This window comes from Callithrix jacchus, chromosome 11 (assembly GCF_049354715.1).
Source record: "Callithrix jacchus isolate 240 chromosome 11, calJac240_pri, whole genome shotgun sequence".
NCBI lineage: Eukaryota > Metazoa > Chordata > Mammalia > Primates > Cebidae > Callithrix > Callithrix jacchus.
The window spans coordinates 41,411,506-41,423,631 of NC_133512.1; the positions used below are offsets into that span (position 1 = coordinate 41,411,506).

Genomic DNA, 12,126 nt, shown 5'->3' on the forward strand with positions numbered 1-12,126 from the left:
AAAGGGATTCAAGTGAAGACAATTATTTTTTTCCCTTATGGCAGGCAAAGGATTGGAGAGATTACGGAACCTGATTGAAGTCACAAAGCTACTAAGGCGAAACCATGGTTTTAGTGAGAGCTGTCTGGTTTCAAGAAAAGTAGTTTAAGTGTACTAAGAGCCTATAATGTAAAAGTCACTATGTTCAGAAGTTTATGTACATTATCTAGACCCCTCACAACAGGTATGCACGGTAGGTATTGTTATCTGCCTTTTATAATTAAAAAAGCTGTGACCTACCCATTGTCCCCAAGCTAGTTACACTGCAAGCCTACATTTAAATTCAAATGTGTTGGATGCAAAACCCTACATTTTCTTTTACTGTACTATATTGCTTCCTAAGAACTACAATTATTATATCCTAGAAATAATAGCAGATCCATAAATATTTATTATCTGATTCTTCAATGGTTTCAATATTTCAATTGACTGTTTTGATGTTCCCATCTTGAATTTATTATCAGCCCCTCCTTGTAGAAAGGGTAATTCATGATTTATTTTCACTAGATAATGATAGAAGTCCTATCTTTATACCAAAATAACATAAAGTAATGATGAAATAAAACTGTAGTTATTGAGTTACAGTTCTGACTTTTACCAATGAATGATGTATGTGACACAATCCATACAAATGCAATAGTCAGCAGTATATTGTGCATGCGAATGACAGCTTATGGAAAAGGAATAGCCAATCTGAGATCAGAGACAGAGAAATAGACACACAAAATCAATGCATAATGAAAGTAAGTAAAATAAATTCAAATCTAAACTTCAAATTTTATTACTCAGCTCTGTGGCCTACTACTGCCAAGAAGCATATTTTGAAAAAGTGTGACACAGTAACACTAAAACAGTAAAATGACATGCAACATAGACAAAATTTTCACAATTTAATGACATGCAATAAGATTTAGTGGCATGGTTAATTTCAAAGTAATGGATCCGTACTTTGGGTATCAAATCCTGAACCTGGAGTAAAAAGACTTGAACTACCTATGAAAACCAATAATCTTCCAGGGATAGTTTAACGAGAACTATATTGCTAATATTAAAGATAGAAAATAAGTGTTAGTAGCAGTGGCACATTGTTTACCACATCATAGGACTGCAATGAGGTTATTGTTATGTAGTTGCAATATTTCATTTGTCTAGGACTATTTTATTATCAGAAATATACATAGAAACAATTCTTTCTTGGAAAGGATTACATTAATACATTTATGTTATAAAGTTTTAAAGTTACTAGGTAACTTTTCTTCCATTGTGTATTTTGTCACTCTCTTTTCTCTAAAATTTTGGCCATTAACTAAATTATTAAATTATCCTTTTCTAAGATTATACTAATATATCCCTGAATGATATATTTTAGTATAAATCTTATAACAGTGTTTATGCTATGGGTATACTTTCTGCTAATCTAAAAGGAAACTTAATCAAGTTAAGAATTTGAGGACAAGTGTGGAGGCTTACACCTGTAATCTCAGCACTTTGGGAGGCCAAGGTGGGCAGATCACGAGCTCAAGAGTTTGAGACCAGCCTGGCCAATATGGTGAAACCATCTCTACTAAAAAAATTAAAAATACATTAGCCAGGCATGGTGGCACACACGTATAGTCCCAGCTACCCAGGAGGCTGAGGCAGGAGAATCGCTGGAACCCAGGAAGCAGAGGTTGCAGAGAGCCAAGATCGGGCCACTGCACTCCAGCCTGGGCAACAGAGTGAGACTCTGTCTCAAAAAAAAGAAGAAGAATTTGGAGTTCACTTCATACAACTTTTCATTTTACATATTGGGGCTCCAATTTAAATATAATTGTTTCTGCTATTTTTCAGAAGCTAAAACTGCCTCTAGAAAACAGCATAATGTTTAGCAATGTATTCTCATGCTGTTTCATAGGGCATAATAAAAGTGTAAGTGTGTAAACATAGAGCCATATCCACAAGTCTGAATTAATGTCTTCTCCACTAAGAGTAAACCAGAATCAACCTACTGCACTAAGAGCGGTCAGCCATACTCTTCTCTTGGTAAGCTTAAGTTAGTTCCTCATGTCTTCTATAGGGTTTTGAAATTTCAAAATGATTTTTTAATTTTTTATGCTTTTAAAATCTCATCTTCTCCTCAAAACAATTTAATGAGGTAAGGATTATTTTCTCTGTTTCACAGACAAAGAAATTGAGAGCCCCACAATTTACATGCCTTGCCTTGATTCTCACAGCTACTCATGTGTTTTGCTTCAATTCTCATAGTGGATTAAACTTTCAGTCATGATCTTCCTTTCCATTACCTTCCTTATTTCTCTAATAATATTTAGTAGGAAGAACTCCCAACACAGGTTGGAGAAAGCAAATGGACTAGTTGCAGGCTCCACTTATAGCTAATACTCACATTTTAGACAACAGAAAAACCACAGAAAAACCATTGCTTACAGTTGGCTATTCACAAAAGCCTAATAAAATTAACATAACGAATCTGGTATAAAAGAAAAGCTCAAAATAATTGTTTATGCCCCCAAATTATGTAGGTCCACTAGATAACAGAACCAATTAGAACTTGACAAAAGTAAAATTGAAAAGCAGACAGATTCCTACAAGGAGCATTGGGACACAGTGCTTCATAGCTGTGCAGAGTGTCAAAGTTGCAGTCATTTTTCTGGTCATTAGGTATTTGCTATGTCTTTTACATAAGCATATTATTTAAAATTTATGTTTGATTATTAACATGCAATGTAGAATAAAGATTACAAATTCAGATTTTAAGCTTTGGACAATTTACTTCTCTAGGACACAACTCAAATTATAAAGTTGTCAAATGAAGGGGGTTGTTGTGTGTGTGAAAAATAAAATATTTGTAATCTTCACATATGTATTGTATGTAAAGTCTTTACTATAATCTTAAACATTATAAGATTTCCTTAAGCTGATAAGCAACTTCAGCAAAGTCTCAGGATACACAATCCATGTGCAAAAATCGCTAGCATTCCTATACACCAATAATAGACAAACACAGAGCAAAATCATGAGTGAGCGCCCATTCAAAATTGCTACAAAGAGAATAAAATACCTAAGAACACAACATACAAGGGAGGTGAAGGACCTCTTCAAGGAAAACTACTAGCCACCGCTTAAGGAAATAAAAGAGGACACAAATGGAAAAACATCCCATGCTCATGGATAGAAAGAATCAATGTCATGAAGATGGCCATACTGCCCAAAGTAATTTATAGATTCAATGCTATCCCCATCAAGCTACCATAGACTTTCTTCACAGAATTAGAAAAAGCTGCTTTAAATTTCACACAGAACCAAAAAAAGAGTGCATATAGCCAAAACAATCCTAAGCAAAAAGAACAAAGCTAGAGGCATCAACACTACATGACTTCAAACTATCCTATAAGACCACAGTAACCAAAACAGCATACTGGTACCAAAACAGATATATTGACCAATGTTACAGAACAGAGGCCTCAGAAATAACACCACACATCTACAATAATCTGATCTTTGACAACTCTGACAAAAACAAACAATGGGGAAAGGATTCCCTATTTAACAAATGGTGTTGGGAAAACTGGCTAGTCTGCAGAAAACTGAAACTGGATCCTTTCCTTACACCTTATACAAAAATTATTTCAAGATGGATTGAAGACTTAAATGTGACCAAATACCATAAATACCCTAGAAGAAAACCTAGGAAATACTGTTCAGGACATAGGCATGGGCAGAGAGTTCATGACTAAAACAGCAAAGGCAACAGTAACAAAAGCCAAAATTGAAAAATGTGATCTAATTAAACTAAAGAGCTTCTGCAGAGCAAAAGAAACTATCATCAGAGTGAACAGGCAACCTACAGAATGGGAGAGAAAATTTGCAATCTATCTATCTAAAACAGGGCTAATATCCGGAATCCACTGGAACTAAAACAAATTTACAAGAAAAGAACAACCTCATCAAAAAGTAGGCAAAGGATATGAACAGACACTTCTCAAAAAAAGACATTCATGTGGCCAAAAAAACATGAAAGAAGCTTATGATCACTGGCCATTAGAGAAATGCAAATCAAAACCACAAGACATCATTTCACACCAATTAGAATGGCAATAATTAAAAAGTCAGGAAACAACAGATGCTGGAGAGGATGTGGAGAAATAGGAACACTTTTACATTGTGGGAGTGTAAATTAGTTCCACCACTGTGGAAGACAGTGTGGTGATTCCTCAAGGATCTAGAACTAGAAATTCCATTTGACCCAAGAATCCTATTACTGGTCATATACCCAAAGAAAAATCTGGAGACAACAGATGCTAGAGAGGATGTGGAGAAATAGGAATGCTTTTACACTGTTGGTGGGAGTGTAAATTAATTCAACCATTATGGAAAAAAGTGTGGCAATTCCTCAAGGATCTAGAAATAGAAATACCATTTGACCCAGCAATCCCATTACTGGGTATATACCCAAAGGATTACAAATCATTCTATTAAAAAGTCACATGCACATATATGTTTATTGAAGCACTGTTCCCAGTAGCAAAGACTTGGAACCAACCCAAATGCCCATTAATAACAGACTGGATAAAGCAAATGCAGCACATACACACCATGGAATACTATGCAGCCATAAAAAAGGACAAGTACACGTCCTTTGCAGGGACATGGATGAAGCTGGAAACCATCCCTCTCAGCAAGCTAACACAGGAACAGAAAACCAAACACCACATGTTCTCACTCATAAGTGGGAGTTGAATAATGAGAACACATGGACACAGGGAAGGGAACATCACTCACTGGGCCTGTTGGTGGATGGAGGGCTAGGAGAGAAATAGTTTTAGGCGAAATGCCTAATGTAAATTAGGTTGACGGATGCAGCAAATCACCATGACACGTGTATACCTATGTAACAAACCTGCACATTCTGCACATGTATCCCAGAACTTGAAGTATAATTTTAAGAACTCAATATATTTTAAGTGGTAGACTTGGTAGTATTGGAGTATAAGCAGTGGTTGAAATAATAGCAACAGTTATAAAAGCTACTTTCTCTTGGGCCCTGATAGAGTTGGATATTGGTAGTTCCATTATCTGTGCTTTACTTATTAGAATCCGAGTTCATAGCTCCTTGTACGGGTCTATGACAATTCTGGTGAGCCAGAAGTAACTACCTGGCCACTGTCTTTCAAACTGCCACCAGAATCCTAAGACCCTTCAGCTAAATATTCACAGTGAAAATGAGAAATGAAATTTCAGCTAATGAATTACCACATCAAGAGAGTATCCTACAACAACAGGGAAAAGTCAGATAGTGTATAAGAGTAATTTTTACCTCTGTAGGGGATTAAATATTAAGTTACTACCTTATCCTATTCATAAAAAAAAAACCTTTCACAGTTGGTTAAATATTGCAGTATAAAAATCAAGTTATAGAAAACCAGAAGAAAATGTAGCTCAGTATTAATCTGATCTTGTGGTAGGGAAGGTCTTTCTAATAATTTTTTTAAATGGCCAAAATCACATAAGAAATTACTTACAATTTTGACTATGTTAAATTTAGCATTATGTGTCAAAATTTAAAGGGAATAGGATAAAATTTACATAAACCTACAGACATATAAAAACTTGATATTTTATATTAATGGCTGGCATATATTATATATGTATATACATATGTATGTATGTATATATGATGTCAATTTTAGTCAAACAATAAAGATTAACCCCACATCATTTTCCTTATAAAATAGGTAAAATAAGTCTGGGCACAGTGGCTCACGCCTGTAATCCCAGCTCTTTGAGAGGCTGAGGCTGGAGGATCATGAGGTCAAGAGTTTGAGACCAGTCTGGTGAACATAATGAAACCCCAACTCTACAAAAAATACAAAAAATTAGCTGGGTGTGGTGGTGGGCACCTGTAGTCCCACCTACTCAGGAGGCTGAGGCAAAAGAATCACATGAATCCGGGAGACAGAGGTTGCAGTGTGCTGAGATCCCACCATTGCACTCCAGCCTGGAGACAGAGACTTCATCTCAAAACAATAGTAATAAAAAATAAAATAAAATGGGTAAAATAGTGAGAGATAACATAATATTATTAATACTGTTATACATATATTGCAGGTAAAAATACATTAAATTATACCCTTCTAGCTTGCACTGCTTGGCTGTGGCGGACACCTGGCTGGGGTGGAGGCCCTGGCCTGGTCTGACCTCGTGAGGCTTGAATGCTTCTCCAACCACCTCCTGCCCTGCAACCAACCTTGGCAGAGCCCTCGTGGCCAGAGGCCCAGTGCCTGTCATGGAGTCGAAGCTGTACTTCCTCGTCAGCCAGTACCTGTCGGCCAGCCTGTGCCAAACAGCAGCCTAGGTACCAGTGCCAGAGCTGGAGCAGTACCAGCTGCTGCTGAAGAGGTTGGACTGGGAGGGCAATAAGCACAGCAGTCTAAAACTTTGAGACATAATTATTAAACTGAATACAAAGAACTAGTCTTGTCCATTAAGCATGTGGCTCCTGACCATCTGCTGCGGGTCTGACAGTGCTTCAGTCTTATTTTCTTTTTTTTTTTTTAAAGACGGGGTTTCACCATGTTGGTCAGGCTGGTCTTAAACCCCCAACCTCAGGTGATCCACCCACCTTGGCCACCAAAGTGCTTGGATTACAGGTGTGAGCCACCACGCCTGGCCTTCAATCTTATTTTGGATAAAGAAATTCCACTCCGGTTTTGAAGAGTCACTTCTTTCCTTGGTGCAGGAAGGCAGTCTTTGTTACATACAGCAAAACATAGGTTAATGTAAATATGTGATCTGCTTTCTGTTAATAGCTAAATAATTGCTAAAATTGTGACATAATGCAAGCATTGTGGAAGAAAGGTACTAATTATATGTAAGTCATGCTGTGTACCATACAACTCTTTGCATTTAGCATAGAACACTGAATTTTGCTGTATTTCGTGGACACTTCTGCATATGAAAAATTGATAAAGACACAAATGTTAGCTAAAAAGCTTGTATTTACTCTGAGATGTGTTTGAGGTTTTATCAGTGTGACTTCTTAATCTTCCACCCTGGAGTTCACTTATAACTTCATTGAATGTAATTGTATTTGTCTAATAAACTCTAAATGCTAGGAGTATTTCATTTGATATTTAGAACCTGAAAGTCCTTTGTTATAAAGGGAAGTGATTTCATAAAATTGGAAGCAGCTTGAGAACAAGTACCAAAAATGTAAAATTGAGTGGGTCTGTTATTTACCAATTTGATTTTTTTACAAAATTATGTGCTAGCATAATGTTTGTAACTGCTATGCTTCTTCTGGTAGCTTGATATAAATGACTTAAACTAAGTATACGCATGTGATATGATGCATGTGTACATCTGATTAAACTGATAATGGGCAAAGATTGTTGGTTCTTTTGATCCTAAACATACATTAAATCACATCCCATGATTATTTTTTGTTCCAAGCTATTGCTGATGTGATGCTACCTCTTAAATGCACCACTAATATAAAGCTTAACTGAGAAGGAAACAACCCGCCCTTTTAGTTCCACGCTAGACTGGCTTATCAGCTTTAGTTGTTTCTTAGTCCTCTACAGCAATGCCACACCGTGGCATTGAAAACCCATGTATAGTCTTCTTCCTTCTTCTGTGCCCCTATTCACTTTGTAATCATTCTGTTTTAGGGGTTATGTGGTAGTTACTGGGGTGGCATGTTTTCCTTGGTTTTCTCTACTTGTGTCAAGCTCAGTGTCATGGTTCTGTTATGAGCACCGCTTGCTACTAGCAGATCTTAAAAGAGACTTGCAGCTCCAGAGATGGGGCCAAAATTCTCTTTTTGTTTTCTACTAGGACCACAAGAGGATGCCTTGTAACTGCTCTTTGGTCATAACGATAAAGAATCCATTCATGGAAAATGCAATATGCCTGTTGGTTTGGGCACCTGAGATTTCGTAGAGGTTTAGCATGATGGTCTCCCTCCTTTTTTTTTTTTTTTTTTTTGAGTGGTGAAGAAACTAAATTTCTAGCACAGCATGACTGCTCATAACCTGTGTTCTGCTGCTATCTCCCATAGAGGAGGGTAGATATTGCTTTCTTAGTGCATTGGCTGGTAGGTCAAGGAGGGATGGGGCTTTTGAATTTGTGTTCAGACTCACAGATCCTGCATAAGGGCTGTTCTGTAGAGGATTACCTGTGATCATAAAATAAAAGGAAAGGTATTTAATTTTAATTTGTCAATACTTCATAAAGAGACTTAAGTCAATGCAGTATTGACCAAATTAATTTTAAATCTGAAGAAGTCAAGAATTTTAATATAAATTAAAGAAATTAAATTTTTCCTTATAAAATTTTCAATTTTTAAAAAGTTGAATCAAACATAGAACCTTTCATCTTTAATATTATGTTATAATTCTATGTTGAAAAATCAACACTAATTTAGCATTAAATGGGAAATAAATAAATAATAGCTTTCTGAAGACTTTTTGGTAATTAAAGCCTTATGAATTCTTATAATCTGATTTGAAAATTACCCCTTGAGAAATTTACCCTAAGGAAATTCTGAGATATGTATTAAATATTAAATGCTAAAGTGTTTATTTATGACAGCAAAATATTTGAAAACAGCATTAGCATAAAAAATTAGACTGAATAATGGAATTTTCATACAATGGAAGAACATATAGTCATATAAAATCTTACTCTAGAAGTTATTCATGTGAGAAATATAATATACTATTATAAAATATACAGAATTATTCCAATTTTACTACATGCATATGCATAGCAAATACCAAAGAAAATGTTAAAGATGCTTATCTCTGGGCAATAGGATTATGGGTATTTTGTTTCACAGTTTCAAATACACACACACACACACACACACACACATCAGTTTCTGGCCATTTTCATTGAAAAAGACAGGAAAGGGAAGTGGCTGACACAGCTGCTCTTCCCATGGGTAGTCACGTTAATTAGGGCCAAGGAAGGGGAACCAGGGAAGTTTTCTGATTTTTCCTCAGAAAAAAAAACTTACTGTCAGCAGCTTTCTTTCTAATCTCATTCTCTTAGTAAGCCCCTCTTTCTCTTTCTATCCTCTTTGAGAAGCTGGATATTGATGAAAAAAAATGCTTGCAATCCCTGCCCTAAAATTGAAATAACTTACCTACAATGCAAATAACAGGTATTGGTTTTCACAAAAGCAATTTGAAATTGTATCTTAGACCAGCTTCTCAAAATTACAAGTCACCAGGCTAATGTTCTAAGAAGGAATGTTGAAAGTGGAGGAGAACGAGAGACGGCAGAGTTAGATAGAATACAAGGTGTAGAGCACATGCTCTCGGATTCCTAGAAGTGCAGAAAAAGCGTTAGGTATTTTGAGCTTCTGCTACCATGGGGTGATCAATGTCTACTCTCGGAGGGAAACGTCACTGGAAGCGTCGTCCATGAGAAACCTTGGAATCTTTGGAAATTCTGCCAGCAGGTTGGTGTCTGCCCTTGTGCAGGGATAGAAGCTGTAATCTCCCCTCTCTCCATAACCAGGAAAGCCAGGAAAGCCAGGCAGCCACCTTTCTCTGCCTATTTAATGAATGAGGGTGTTTTCCTTCAGGAAACAAGTCACTGAAGACCAGGGTCCTAAAATGCCAGGGTGGCATTCTCCCTAACACTGCCTCAGAGCAAGATTCTGTTGTACATTGAAGAGAAAATGACTCTAGAGTTTGGCTGATAAAGACTTCCCTGCAGTCTTATTTCAGTCATGCTTCCTTTCAGAGACGTGGAAGCCCTCATGATAATACTCTGTTTACAATATAAATCTAATCATCCTCATTAGCTATTCTGTTTCTCTTGACAAATTAACATTTGATAGTCTTGATAATTCTATTTAGAGACTTTGTTATGGGAAAAACAACCCTGAACAAATGGCTAAATTTCCTAAGCTTACCTCAGACATAATTATTTCATATAAAGTACAGATTGCTTTGATATTTCAGTAAATGGGATTAAAATTTGTAGGATCCACTTTCTCATTAAGAAGAAAATAGCCGAGGGCAAGTGGGTTGAATCTAAGGCCCTTTGCAATATTAAGTGCCCAGGAAATACCCACCCCGAATCACTGAACAGTTCTTTTAGGCTTTTCTTTGTGAACCTCAGCTCTACAGAGAAAACATATTCTGATATAAAAAGGTCACACTGTTTTTATTATCTCAGACTATATCTCTAAGCAGGGCTAAAACCGAAAAAAATCTAATGCCACTTCCTGTCTCCCTGGGTTAGCTCTGATACTTCAACAATGACCACAAAATAGATGATGTAGATTATAAAGTGCTAGCTAGTGTAGGTCAGTAGATCCTGTCTCAGTTTGAAACAGCAAAATGCCACCAATCCAATTAAGAAAGTTCAGCTTCCCACGTCTCTGAAGGAAATGTCTTTCAGGAGAGGTTTGGACATGATAGAATTAAGGCCTGCTTCCTATACAATGCTTTGTAAACCTCTCAGTCGGGAAGATAATTAGAATCAGCAGAAATCCGTAGATAAATATATGTATGAATATGTTTGCCAGAAATTTGATAGAGCATTGGTTTCTTCATCATCTAATGAACAAATCAAGAGCATTTCCACATAAGTTTATTTACTTTCATGACTTTTCTGCCTAGAATATCTCTACCCTCTTTACTTTCCTGCTAAAACCATATGCAAAAGCCTAATCCATGTCCCACCTCTTCTGTGAAACTTTTCCAAGTTGGTTGAAGATTATTTTCTTAATCTTCATCCCTGTAATAATCATCCATACCACTGATAAGCTTATGATTTGCTATTTGGTATTCATTCATTCATTCATTCATCCAGCCAGCCAGTCAACAAATATTTATCCAAACTTGTATTGTACCAGGCATTGTGTTCATTCTTGAGTATACCATGGTAATCAAAACAGAAGTAATACTGCCTTAGACTGTGGTAAGTTCAAAGGAAGAAAAACTTTAGGGAGCTGTGGAGGGAGTGACAAGGAAGACGTGCTTTAGCTGGGTGATCAGGTGCAGGAGGTGGTCATGAACATCTGCATCTGCCACTGGGGGTGCCCAACATCTTTTGAGCACCCTCCTATGTCATGGTATCTTTCTACATTGTGAAAACAGCCTTCTTAAGGTAGAAACCAAAAACCCTGACTATATAGGGTAAAAATGTGTTATAGATCCTTAGATTCCCTTGACTATCTTCTTCCTTCTAAAGGTGCCACCCACTTCTGAATTGTGCCGACACTCTGCTGGGCTTGTAGTCTGGCTGGAGGCTGAGATGAAGCTCTGGACCACATGGTCCACATCTCTCAGATGTTGAAGCAATCCGCCCTAAGTTTCCCCTACATTTCCAGACCTAGATGAAGTGCCACAGAACCAGGAATGGCATTCAACAGTGACCTGAATTATACAAGCTGAAAGCCTGAGGGAACTGACCAACGGTGAGGCCAATCTGGTAAAATAGGACATGAATATGGGAGAAAGCTCCACAGATAAATTCCTCCTCCTTTCTCCCTTCTAAAGATTACCCTGAATCAGTTCCCATTTTTAACTGCTCTGGAGAAGTATGACATACCAACAGACATTCATCCTGCATACAGGAGCCAACACAGAAATACATCAAAGCACCTTCCTCTGCTCATTTTCCCCACTCTAACTGCTGGATTTGTACTTCTCAAAGAAAGTGTCAACATGTTAATCCTTGCCTCAGACTCTGCTTTTTGGAGAATGTGGTCTAAGACGCTTACATTTCCAAGACTCCTTTGCAGTTGTGGGAGGACAAATATCCGGGTTTCATTGGTCAGATGTACCTGAGATTTTAATGTAGACAGAAGCAATATGAAAGAGTGGCCACTAGTGGGGACATCTTTTGGCATGTCCTGTTGTGAGAAAAGTATTACGGAGCTTCTAGAATTCAGATCTAAGATCCACAAGTGATCACTGCCAACCAGGGACAAAAGCAGTTGTTTTTGCTAGAAACAACTGCTGTATAAGTACTGTGATGTACTGGGTATGATTCTAGCTGTATCATTAGCCCCTTGTAAATCAATAAGCTTAGTTCTCTTCCCCTGGTAGATACTCTGTAATCAACTAT

The 12,126-nt window shown here is 37.1% G+C and overlaps 1 pseudogene; it reads left to right on the top strand.

Moving 5' to 3' along the window:
* Positions 1-6,958, top strand: part of LOC118143567 (bromodomain and WD repeat-containing protein 1-like) — a 74,438-nt pseudogene extending 67,480 nt beyond the window's left edge.
* Positions 6,959-12,126: the final 5,168 nt, after the last annotated feature.